The 12965-nt window shown below is 35.4% G+C and overlaps 1 non-coding gene across 1 annotated transcript; it reads right to left on the bottom strand.

The window, feature by feature from the left end:
- Nucleotides 1-4566: 4566 nt before the first annotated feature.
- On the bottom strand, nucleotides 4567-4638 carry TRNAV-UAC (transfer RNA valine (anticodon UAC)). Its single transcript has one exon. It is a non-coding gene; the product is annotated as a tRNA-Val (tRNA).
- Nucleotides 4639-12965: the final 8327 nt, after the last annotated feature.

Genomic DNA, 12965 nt, shown 5'->3' with positions numbered 1-12965 from the left:
TTACTACACTTATTTTGATATATTTTATGGTGAATGAATACAAAGGCAAAATTTATAGGGATTCTTGTGTGAGCTTGATTTGGAGTTGTGATTTATTTCTTTATAAGTTATATTCTATAAAAACAATGGTTTGAAATGTATCCTCTTGTTTAGTCTCTGTTTCAGTTTGCTAGGCATCTATGTCTTCTAATAAAATGAAAGTTAGAATTCATCTTGGTGTTTGATGCTATGTTTGTCATTTTCCATTTGTCTTCCACTCACCCTCCTATAATAGATTTATAATGAAAAATTCCAAAGAGACTACCTACCTTTCCCCTGTAGAAGCTCCTCTTTCTCTTCATTTCATCACTTGAAACATAATCAAGTTGACATGACTCCATGCCCAATGGATCTGTCTCTTTTCTTACCAACAAATATTTGAAAATTTATACCATACTAAGCACCATACCTACCCTAACATCTGAGTAATTGAAAATTCTAGACATAGAGAGCCCTATCTAAAGCTATAAGGGCTATATTCTAGCTTACAAGTGGTTTTATGGTTACCTTTGATTTTCTCTCCTCAACCTAGGGAAATTACAGAGTGCTAACATTCTGATGCCGTTGCTGGGGAGTGCAAGATTTTCCCTAAAACAAATATGTAATTAGAGACAACATTTAGTTCCCGAGGATGACAAAGAAATAGAGACCAACAACTTAAATATTTACCCAACTGTTATTGATTTTAAGATAATCTGAAATCAATTTTTCGTAAGGAAATTTGGCTTCAAGGAAAGTATATACTAGACATCATCTAGATCCTAAACCACTTGAAGTTTTGGAAAATCCATAGAAGTTGTTTTGAAAGAAGAAGCCTGCAAAAGAAACCAAGATCATTGTCATAGAAAGATCCCTGTCTCTACCTGAAAAAATCAAGTTAGTAGACCACATCTAGTTGATTTGAGGTTGGAACAAAGCTTTTTCAGATCCAAATCTGAAGGTAGTTGTATAAACATAGTGTTTGATCTGTCAAAGTTGCAATATTCTATTTCTTTTCAAAAGGAAGGTGTATTAGAAGTAGATCAAGATATCTGGACTCAATCACATAAGCTTAAAATTCTTTCCATTAGCTCCACGAAGATGCCACTAAGTCCTCCAAAATACTCCATTCTGTCCCAACTATCTCTCTCTCACCATTTTCTGCTCCATTGAACAATTCACTAATTTCTGCCCCTACTGTATCAGTTGTTTTTACTCCTCCCATATCAATTACTCAATATCAGTCCCTTTACCTTCTTCATATTCATTTTAGACTCCACAAAATTGTAGTAGTTCATCTCATTTAGTGATGGCTGCTCATTATGCACCATTGAATTTTTAGGGCTCACTCCATGATTTTCCACTAAACTATGGTCAGAGATTGCCTCAGTTTGATGGTATAGGGTTTTGACAACACAACAATATGTTGACAAAATAAATGATTTTATAGATTTGGAAGAATTGGACCATATGGATCCTAAGACGAGGCTTTTTGCTCAGAGTTTTTCAAGAGAAGTGTTGGGTTATATTATATTCTTTCCACGACTAGTCGACGTAGTTAACAGGGTGGTTAGAAGGGGGGCAGAGCCCCCCCTTCTTTGCGTTGGGGGGGGGGGTCATAGGGGGTTTGAGGGGTGCAGGTAACCCCACTCTATGGGGTCTGGGGCAGCGCCCCAGAAAATTTTGTTTTTGGACCCTATATTAGGTTGGGCAGACCTACCTATGGTTTTGTGCATGATTTTTCGCACATGGTTTTGGACGCGATGGTTTTTGGTCCATGGTTTTGGACGCGATGGTTTTCGGTCCATGGTATTGGATGCTTCAGCATGTATAAATATGTATTGTAACATTGAAAGGAACATAATAAAAAAATCAAGCTGGTAGTCCCGGTTTTGGGATCCAGGGGAAAATCTCTGTGTATATGTGTTTTATGTGTTATGCTCTTGCATTGTTTATTTTCTGTGTTTTAGAATGCGTATGCAGGTAATTTCTGTATGGGGTTAAAACCTACAAGAAGTCAAGAAATGGTTCAGAAGTTTCTCAGCTGCAAGTATTTCCAATTTCCAGCAACTTGAACAAAGCTTTCTTGTCAGGTGGGAAGTAAAAAAGAACCCTCTTCAAATATTGGATGAGTATGACAATTTGAGGATAGCACCAGGTGGATCAATTCATGATTTTTCAGTGAGATTCAACAAATTCTACAATTCAATACCAGTTGAACTAAATCCCCCTCCAGGATTGGCTCTGCTTCACTACCTGGATGGTTTTGATGAAGAACTTTCATATCAATTGAGGGAAAGGAATCCAACTAATTTGAAGGATATGTAGAAAAATGCAGTGGGAGTAGAGGCCAATTTGTTGAACAAGAAGGCCAAAATTAAGGCTGAATAGGAGGCTTCATCTTTAGACAACACGTTGGAAGTCATGGTGAAAATAGTGGAGAAGTTGGTGGAGAAGTTGACCCTAGATAAAAAAAGGTGTTAGTAGTGTTGAAGAAAGTGTAACTAGGTTCAATCTTCATAAATGCAATTTTGATCTTTGTACTTGTAAAAGAAAAGAATTATTATTTTTTGTAAATTGTAAAAATTATTTTCTTGCTCATTACATAGGTCAAGCACATGTTTGAGTGCTTCTAGGAAAGTCAAAGAGTCAATGTAATTATTGAAGACCCATGTGGGCATGTTACACTATATAAAACTATGTAATTATGTCAAAGATATATGTCAAAAGTGATCCTCCAAAGTAAAGGCAAGTCTCCTCTTCAAGTTGGCTCAAGAAATGATTTTTTGGTGCACTTAAATTCAAGTCGACCGCACTGGCTCAAGTCATCCCAAATAGGAGGGACAATCTCCTGTATATAGGGAAGTTCAACATCACCAAAGGAGCATCAATCATCTCCGAAATTAGGAAGAAGAAAGGATGAAAAAGAAGTGCGAAAAAAGGAGCATAAAGTTGATTCTAGGGCAACGAGGAAGAAGGAATAGAAACCGATTTTGGGAGGGCTGTTTTGGGGCTAATCTCTACCACACGTGTGAAGGAAAAAGGGTTTGTCTGTTGTCATATTATAACCCTAAGTGCAGCAACATAAGAAGAAGTTTTTTGGGTGAAAAAGAGGCTCCAAATAGGTCTCCATCTCAAGCGAAGTAGGCCTCACCTAAAGCAAAGGAAGGAAACTAGTAAAAGGGTTTATTTCAAGCCCTAGATCAGCGACACGTGCGAAGAAATCAAATCTGCTTTAGGGTTAAGCGGATCAGCCTCCAACTCAGAGATACACCAAAAGAAGAGGCTTATTATCTAGCCTAAGTATCAAGGAGAAGGAATAATACCAAGCGAGGTAGAGAAGGGAATGAATACACCAAAGAAGAGGTCTCTAAGGAGACCTAAGGTTTCTACAGTTTCCAGTAAAATAGTGAAGGAAAGTTACTGGAAGAAGTGCGAAGGAAAAAATCAAGGTGTAGTGCAGAAGGAGGCATTTTCAAAAGAGATATTATGTCTTGTGCTTGGAGGATCTACAAGTCAAGGGTCTAGGGTTTGTCATTTATCAATTGAAGCTTCAATAAGAGAAATTTGCAGAAAGGTTTTCCTCTCTAGGAGAGAGAGGTTTTTCCCTGGCTGAGAGCCAACATATTGTGTTCTTGTCTCTTTTGTTTTGATAACTATTTAATGAAGTAAAAGAATGCACTACAAGAAAAAAGGACATTGGTGAGGGGCGAAAAATGTCACCATAAGCTCATTAGTGATGGTCAAAAGAGCATTCGTCACCAAAAACTGAACGTCACCAAAGGTGGCGTCGCTAAAAGTATAGGTGTTGTAGTGACATACAAAGTCTGTCACCAATAATGATTTATAATGATGAATAACGACCGTCACCATTTCATATGAGCAATGGTGATGGACCATAGCCTCTGTCACCAAAAACTGAATGTCACCAAAGGTGGCATCACCAAAAGTATAGGTGTTGTAGTGACATTCAAAGTTCATCACCAATAATGATTTATAATGACGGATAGTGACTGTCATCATTACATATGAGCAATGGTGACAGACCATAGCCTCGGTCACCAAAAACGGAACGTCACTAAATGTGGCATCACCAAAAGTATAGGTGTTATAGTGACATTCAAGGTCCATCACGAATATTGATTATAATGATGGATAGTGACAGTCACCATTTTATATGAACAATAATGATTTACTGTGATGGATCTTTAATGGCTATCACTATTGGTGCATATATATGGTGACGTTCATTGACCATCACCAAAAGCCGCATTGCTAGAAGTATAGGTGTTGTGGTGAAATTCAATGTCCATCACGAATAATGACTATAATGATGGACAACGACTGTCACCATTTCATATCAACAACAACGATTTATGGTTACAAATCTTTGAGGGTTGTCACTTGATGCGTATATATGGTGGTGTTCGTTGACTATCACCATTTCATATTTTTGGTGAGGGTCGAAAAATGTCACCAAAGCTCATTGGTGATGGTCAAAAGAGCCTCCGTCACCAAAAAATGATCGTCGCCATTCCATATGGATGTTAGGGCACGATGGAATCGAACCACCAACCTCCTGCTTGTAAAGCAGGTGCTCTTCCATTGAGCTAGCACCCTTTAAAGAATTATATTTTTTAAAATTAGACCTTGAAACTTCATAAATTGTAAATTCTACAACTTTCAATAAATTAAAGTCTCAGCAATATTTTACTAAACAAGCAAAGCAACATTGAAGATGTAGGTCCCTACCTAATGGTTATTGAAGTTATGAAAATTGGGTGGAGGGAAAAATAGTTATGTATAAGAGAATCAATATGTTCAATTGAATACTCAATTAGAAGTGAAACTCTGAAGACATTTATAACCTATAAATGACCTATAACTATCAAATGCACCAAATATTGCAAAGGAAATGTCTGGATATCATATGGAAGAAGAGGAGGCAGGGACTTGGAACCCTTGTACATCTTGGCACTCCTTAACACTTGGCACATCTTAGCTTGTTTTACATGTCTTTGTACTATCTTGCACATCTTAGCATGCCCTAGCATTCCCTAAAACACCTTGGTAGTCATGACCTCACAAATAGCATTGCATTTTTCCATGACTTGGGAACCTTACATTCACTAGAACACCTTGGCACTCCCTAGTTATCATGCCCTCTATTATCCTCCATAATGTCCCAGGTTGATGAAGAGATCGACAGAGGTAACCACAGACCAAGATTTTAGTTTGGTAGCTAGCCCTCCCAAACTAGAGAGGGATCTCTCTATCAAATCACAAGCAAGAGATTACTGGAATTTAAAGGATTTTAGTTTAGATAGCTAGGGTTAGGTGGGTTTTTGGAAAATTTAGGGACTTGGAACCCTATCCACTGGTGTCTTGTCTGGTAGGGACTTTGTTAAGGAGGCAAGGACTTGGAACTCTGTCTAGGATAAATCACCTAACATGCATGACAAAAGCTCCCTAGAATAGAGTACCTCCTACCTAGAAGAGTGTCCCCTACTCAAAATATAGAACCCTTCTCTACTGTGCACTTTTCTTAAAGATAAATCTGTGCATAAAATAGTACTAAGAAAAACACCTGAATTAAGAAAAGTGAGCATCTAAGTTAAACTATAAAAGTATACTAAATATGGCTCTATATAAGTTTAGGAAACACTAGACAAGCATGCTTTCATACAACAACAATAAGATTCCTAAAATCGATGCGATTTTTTCACCATTTCTATACCCTCACAACAAAACTGGAATCTATAGCATGTACCCCAAGGCTGTATGCATTTGCTAAAGGTGTAGATTGAAAGGATCTACTGAGATGAAGTACTATTGAAGGAGAAACACCTTCAAAACAATAGATAAAGTCTATTGTGAATTCAACCCATTTGCACACAGACCAAGGCTGCTACTGGGTACACTTCTCCGCTGAATGGAAACTACAATGTATTGTAGTGCTGCTGAAGGAAAAACACCTTTAGTGCAACATGGATAAAAATCTAACAGATATTGTCACTGTGGCCTCGGTTGTCGATGATCTCATCAATATAGGTAACAATTTTGATAATTGAAAAACCAAAAGGTGAGATGCATAGATAATTTGAAATGACAGATTTGGGCATACTTTATTATTTTTTAGGAGTGTTAGTATAGAAAATGCAAAGTAAATTATTGCATCTTTAGGTCACAAGCCAAGGATGTGAAGAATACATAAAATATTAAATAGCATGGTATAAGTTGATTGCAGGTTATTTTGAAACAAGAATGGAATTCTCCTTGTGCGGGTTCTAATCTAGTGGGTATAACTTTAAATAAGAAACTGATAGTTATGGTGTTGAAATTGTCTCACAATTCATCACAAGTCCCAAATTTGTTCACTAGAAACAAGTAGAGCGAGTCGTCAGGTTTATGGAAGTGAACACCCTATTCGCAAGAAGATAACTTGAAATTAGTCGGGCATATTATTTCTCATCTTCTTGTACGTGTGTGCTTTGAAAAGATAACCACATCCAAAGACTCAATAACAACTCTGGTAAAGTTTATAGATGTGAATCACTTCTGAGAAAACCCATTGCTTAACGAAAATTGAGCAAGGAATATGTCGAAGGATTCAATCTTGCACTCAGTCATAAAAAGGAAGTTGGGGTATCCAGCATCTTGCCAACAAACCGACTCTAACCATAATGTGAAAGGCAGGTTAACTGCGAAACCTCTTTCCCACTTTCTAGTATTGTTCCCTCTTGAATTCCAACAGGTATTTGGCTACTTAGATCCACAAAACTCATGCCAGGTAAACCTTGCATGATACAATTGTGACGTGCAAGCTTGACACACACTCTAGTTTCCCACTAAAAGAGGGTAAGTCAAAATATTATGACAATCTTAATTGTAATCTGATCATACAATATTGAGGTATTGCAAGGAATAAACAATATACTATCAATGCCCTAATGAAGAACTCAAAATAAATGAATTTATTATTGCTACAATAGCGCCTCTTGGGATTCTCGAATAAAGCACATAACCTGCATGGCAAAAGCTTCCTAGAATAGAGTACCTCCTACCTAGAAGTGTGTCCCCTACTTAAAATATAGAACCCTTCTCTACTGTGCACTTTTCTTAAAGATAAATCTGCGCATAAAACAAAACTAAGAAAAACACCTAAATTAATAAAAGTGAGCATCTAAGTCAAACTATAAAAAGCATACTAAATATGGTTGTATACAATATTGAGGTATTGCATGGAATAAACAATATACTATCAATTGACTAATGAAGAACTCAAAATAAACGAATTTCTTATTGCTACAATAGCACCTCTTGGGATTCTCGAATAAAGCACCTAACTTGCATGGAAAAAGCTTCCTGGAATAGAGTACCTCCTACCTAGAAGTGTGTTCCCTACTCAAAATATAGAACCTTTCTCTATTGTGCACTTTTATTAAAGATAAATCTGGGCATAAAACAAAACTAAGAAAAACACCTAAATTAAGAAAAGTAAGCATCTAAGTCAAACTATAAAAGCATACTAAATATGCCTAAAATCGATGCACTTATTTCATCGCTGCTACAACCTCATATGGAAACTATAATCTACAACATGTATCCCAAGCCTGCATGCATCTACTAAAGGTGCAGACCGAAAGTATCTACTAAGATGAAGTATTGTTGAAGGAGAAACACCTTCAAAAAAACAGATAGAGTCTAATGTGCATTCAACCCATCTGCACATAGGCCAAGGTTGCTACTGGGTACACTTATCCCCTAAATGGAAACTATAGTGTATTGCTGCTCTACTGAAGGAGAAACACCTTCAGAGAAACACGGATAAAACTATAACATATATTGTCACTGTGGTATCGGTTGTAGAAGTTCTCATCAATATAGGTAACAACTTCGACAATTGAAAAACCAAAAGGTGAGCTACATAGATCATTTGAAATGATATATTTGGGCATAATTCATTATTTTTTATGAGTGTTAGTATAGAAAATGCAAGGTAGCCTGTTTCATCTTTATGTCACAGACCAAGGATGTGAATAAATACATAAAATATTAAATAGCATGCTACAAGTCAATTGCAAGTTCTTTCAAAACAAGAATGGAGTTCTCCTTGTGCAGATTCTAATCTATTGGGTATAGATTTAAATAAGAAATTTATAGTTATGGGGTTGGAATTGTCTCACGATTCATGGCAAGTCCCAAAGTTGTTCACTAGAAAGAAGTAGAGCGAGTCGTCGAGTTTATGAATGGGAGCACCCTATTCACAGGTAGATAACTTCAAATTAGCCGGGCATATTATTTCTCCTCTTCTTGTACGTGTGTGCTTTGAAAAGCTAACCACCTCCGAAGACTCAAGAACAACTCTAGTAAAGTTTATAGGTGTGCAACACTTATGATAAAACCCATCACTTAATGACAATTGAGCGAGGAATATGTCGATGGATTCAATCTTGCACTCAGTCATAAAAAGGAAGTTCGGGTATCCAGCATATTGCCAACAAACCGACTCCAACCATAATGTGAAATCCAGGTTAACTGTGAAACCTCTTTCCCACTTTGTAGTATTGTTGCCTCTTGAAATCCAATAGGTATCTTGCTGCTTAGATCCACAAAACTTGTCCTAGGTAAACTTTTCATGATACAATTGTGATGTGCAAGCTTCACACACACTCTAGTTTCCCTCTAAAAGAGGTTAAGTCAAAATATTATGACAGGCTTAACTGTAATTTGATCATACGATGTTGAGGTATTGTATGGAATAAACAATATACTATCAATGCACTAATGAAGAACTCAAAATAAATGAATTTATTGTTGCTACAATAGTGCCACTCTTGGGATTTTCCAAGGAGCCACTAATTTATACACATTTGGAATCTTTACTTGGTCTGCAGAAAGATTAAGCAATGGTAGTGATCACTCTTTGCCCTCCCATGGAAGGTCTATACAGAGTCAATAATAAATTGATTTAAAAGTGAGGTATATGCCTGAAAAATAGGAGTCCGACTCTTCAACTCTAATTTAGTGGTAAGGAAATATTCAATTGTAAATGCTTGATCTTCTATAGTGTAAATTTCTAGATAAATGGTTAGCGTAAATCTGTCCATTGTCCACATATCCCAAAAAACCATGTATGTCTGGACTCTGGTTGTGCATAAGAGAGGGGAGATCACATAAATAATCCATTATCAAAAGAAAAATTTAAAGCACAACATTCTATGGAGATTTTTTTTAAAATTTTATTACATACCTTAGAAAGTTTGAAAGGACATAATTGAAGCTTCCCTCTCCTTCCACACTTCATTAAATATGCCCCTTTTTCAATGCAGATGTGGCCTGCAGAATCACAATCAACAAATAGAATATGGAAAGTAAGTTTAATGAATTAAAGTAGCTTTGTTATACCTCAAGCAAATGGACTGTGAGAAATTGGATTCATTCTCTACAAAAGATAATATAGCAAGATCTAATTACATTTTTAACTGAAACAAAGGTAAATTGGATTCATGCTCTGCAATATACGATATAATGCGGTCTAATGACATTTTAAACTCAAACAAAGGTAAGTTGAGTAAGCTCAAGCTCCAAAATGATGGCATCCAACTTCTGAGTGGCAGTTACTGTATATATCTAGCTAGAGGCTATAACATAAATATATTTGTTATATGTGAAGATAAAAAAATGAAAGGAATGTGAAATTTTGATCATCAACTATAAGTTCCTTTCAGGACTAGATCAAACCATAACATTGTTATCAAGATAATCAACTCACCCATTCTAGTACGCTTCTAGTAGTTTCATGATAAAACTCAAACTCAATAAACTTCAAACAACATAAATTAACCAACAATATGTCTGAGGTTGGTTACCTAAGGATTATATCATACTAAATGATCTTTTGCATCTAACATTGAAAATGACCGTGAAAGAAATGAAGACAAATCAGTGATTATGATGGATGCATGTGATGAAATAAAATAAAAAAGGACCTTTCTTCTTGCTACTGATGAGCCTTCTAAGGGATTCTCGGATGATGTTGATCCTGATCTACTTTCTGAAATAAAAAAGACACTTTCTAGCTACTCTGATTTGACGGACAACAACCCTAATGCTTATGAAAATGAATATGGAAAGCAATAAGCATTGAAGAACCTGCTCTTGAAGAAGGTGTCTCAAAGTCTATTATGGATAGTATTTTAAATTTATATAGCTAGAAGAGGGTTTTCCCAGTTGGGTTCCCTAGAAATTTTTGTTTTTTTTGCTATAGTGTGACTGTGTTTTATTTCTGTTCTATTCCACTACAAATTGGTAGAGTTTTTTTTGTCTTCATGCAACAATTAGTTTCAGATTTATTCATTCAAGTAGTAGCAGTAGAATTTCAAGGAAATTCTACACAAGGGACAATTAATCTATTTCACTTATATCTTTTGCAAGTAAAATTCACAACTAAATTTTCATCCAAAGTGTTTAGGTTAATAGAAAGTGGTATCACAACATATCTCAAAATTGCAAGGCATAAATCATATTTTTCAATAAGGTTGAAACTTGAGATACAAAAATATTCCCAAGTTATGCAAGCAAGAAAACTGCTGATTTTAGTTCTAAATCTATCCAACCAGAACAAAATTATGCCATTTTCAACACCCTCTAGTCAAAGTTATTCCTGGCCTCATTCAACTCAATTAATAATATGTTAATCTCATTGAGATTTCTTCTTCATTTCATGCTTCTAAGTTATATATTTATGCAACCTAATATATCATTTATGTTAAGTGATTATTCATTAAAAATTATTTAGTTTGTCCAACGCATCTACCTAATTTTCTGAACAGTTTTTGGTAAGACTCTATCAGATGCAGAAAATAGAAAACTATTTTAGTACCTAGTGTTATAAAACTATAATTTGGAAAAAGTATTTTGGGTTGTTTCCCTAAAAATATTTACAAAATTTTCAATCCCAAAGCCATTTCAGGGAGAAATTTAGTATTATTTTTGGAAAGTTTGAATGTAACTAAAAGAAATTCTTCCCTTTTGCTCAAAATATTCCAGCACCAAATATGAGTGAATACACAAAACTTAAGATTTGGAAATAATTAATTTTCACTTCACTTTTCCAGGACCATATATGAGTGAATTCGCAAAACCTGAGATTTGGATTCTAGAAACACTTAAATTTCACCTCATTTATTAGGATTGGAAGTTCCCTAAGATACAAACATGTAGCATTAAGGATCTACTTTGCTTGTTTAAGGACAATGTTCAGTTTATAAATAGTGATACAAGAATCCTTGTATACATGCGTGACACAGTTCTTTGGTCACAACTAATGAAACTGAACTCCATCAATACATAACAGACAAGGTAGAATGTAAGAGATCATCTACTTTTCAACATATACTCTAACAAAAATAAACATTTATACAATCATATAAAGTTGTCACCACACCAAAGAAGGAATTAAAAACCAAAATAAAAATAGGAACAAGCTTGGATTGTTATGGTTACTCTAACAAAATGTTAAATAGGATCAATATGTTAATATGGAAAATAGTGTAGTTGATTATGACTTGTTGAGCCCAAGGGGTTAGCCCAACTGAATGTCATTAATGTTACTGGGTATTCGGCTAGTTTTGTGTTGGCAGATGCCTTGTTTGAAATCCCTTGGGTGAGGTGCAATAGTCAATGCCAATGGGTTTACCATGGATGCCATCCATGAATGTGGGGAAACATCCATTGGGATTCCCCAGAGAGTTTTTCTTGGAAAGAATAAAAATAGGATTTCCTAAAGATAAATTTTGAGATGCATACAATGTACACCCAGTAAAATCAACTCTATAGAGACAAACCATAAAAGAAGGAAAAATACATATGCTTTTACCTATGTTCCCTCGTTTTCCCTCCCGCCCTATGAAAAGTGAAAATATGCTACTCTTAAACTTAAAATAAAGGATGAAAAAAATAGTGAATTTTGAACCAGTCTTCCTAAGTTGTGTGGAAGAAGACTAAAAGTGGGGAGGAAATGAAACATACCTGGGTACCATTAATGGATTGAAGAGGTAAAACCTTAACTCACAACTCTCTTCAATCTCGTTTTCCCTCCTGCCCTGTGAAAAGTGAAAATATGCTACTCGTAAACTTAAAAGCAAGGATGAAGAAAATAGTGAATTTTGAACCAGAAATCTGAGGTGTGTGTACTCCTTCCTGTTTGGAAGAAGACTAAAAGTGGGGCGTAAATGCAGCGAGGTTAGAAATGAAACATACCTGGGTGCCATTAATGGATTGAATATCTAATGGTGGGGTTCGATATCAATTTGCTACTGGTAAAACCTTAATTCACAACTCTCTTCAATCTTGTTTTCCTGGGCGCCATTAATGGATTGAAGATCTAATGGTGGGGTTCGATATCAATCTGCTACTGGTAAAACCTTAATTCACAACTCTCTTCAATCTCATTTTCCCTCCAGCCTTGTGAAAAGAGAAAATATGCTACTAGTTTTCCCTCCCTCCGCCTTATGAAAAGTGAAAATTTAATTCACAACTCTCTTCAATCTCGTTTTCCCTCTTGCCGTATGAAAAGTGAAAATATCTACTAGTTTTCCCTCCGCCCTATGAAAAGTGAAAATATAATACTTGTTTTAGAAAGTAAATGAAGATTGGAATTAGGAGGGCTTTGTTACATCAAAATTAAGGCTGATTTTTTTCAAAAATGTTAAAATTTCCCTCCCTAAAAAACAATAAATACAATATTTATGGAGGATAGAGTAGATGTGTAAGTGTAATGTAAGTATGTAAACAATTCTAAATATGGGCTTAGTTAAAGAATAATAGTAATAATAATAAAATTCAAAAGTATGGGGATGAGTGAAAAAATCTAAATGTTGGCTCAATTAATAATAAAAATAATAAAATTCAATTTGTTATATTTTGATTTTGTTATTAACTTG

This window comes from Pinus tabuliformis, chromosome 1_2 (genome assembly GCF_031772625.1).
Source record: "Pinus tabuliformis cultivar Carrire ecotype Pingquan chromosome 1_2, CPIR1, whole genome shotgun sequence".
NCBI lineage: Eukaryota > Viridiplantae > Streptophyta > Pinopsida > Pinales > Pinaceae > Pinus > Pinus tabuliformis.
This window is presented reverse-complemented; position numbering and strand designations above follow the sequence as displayed.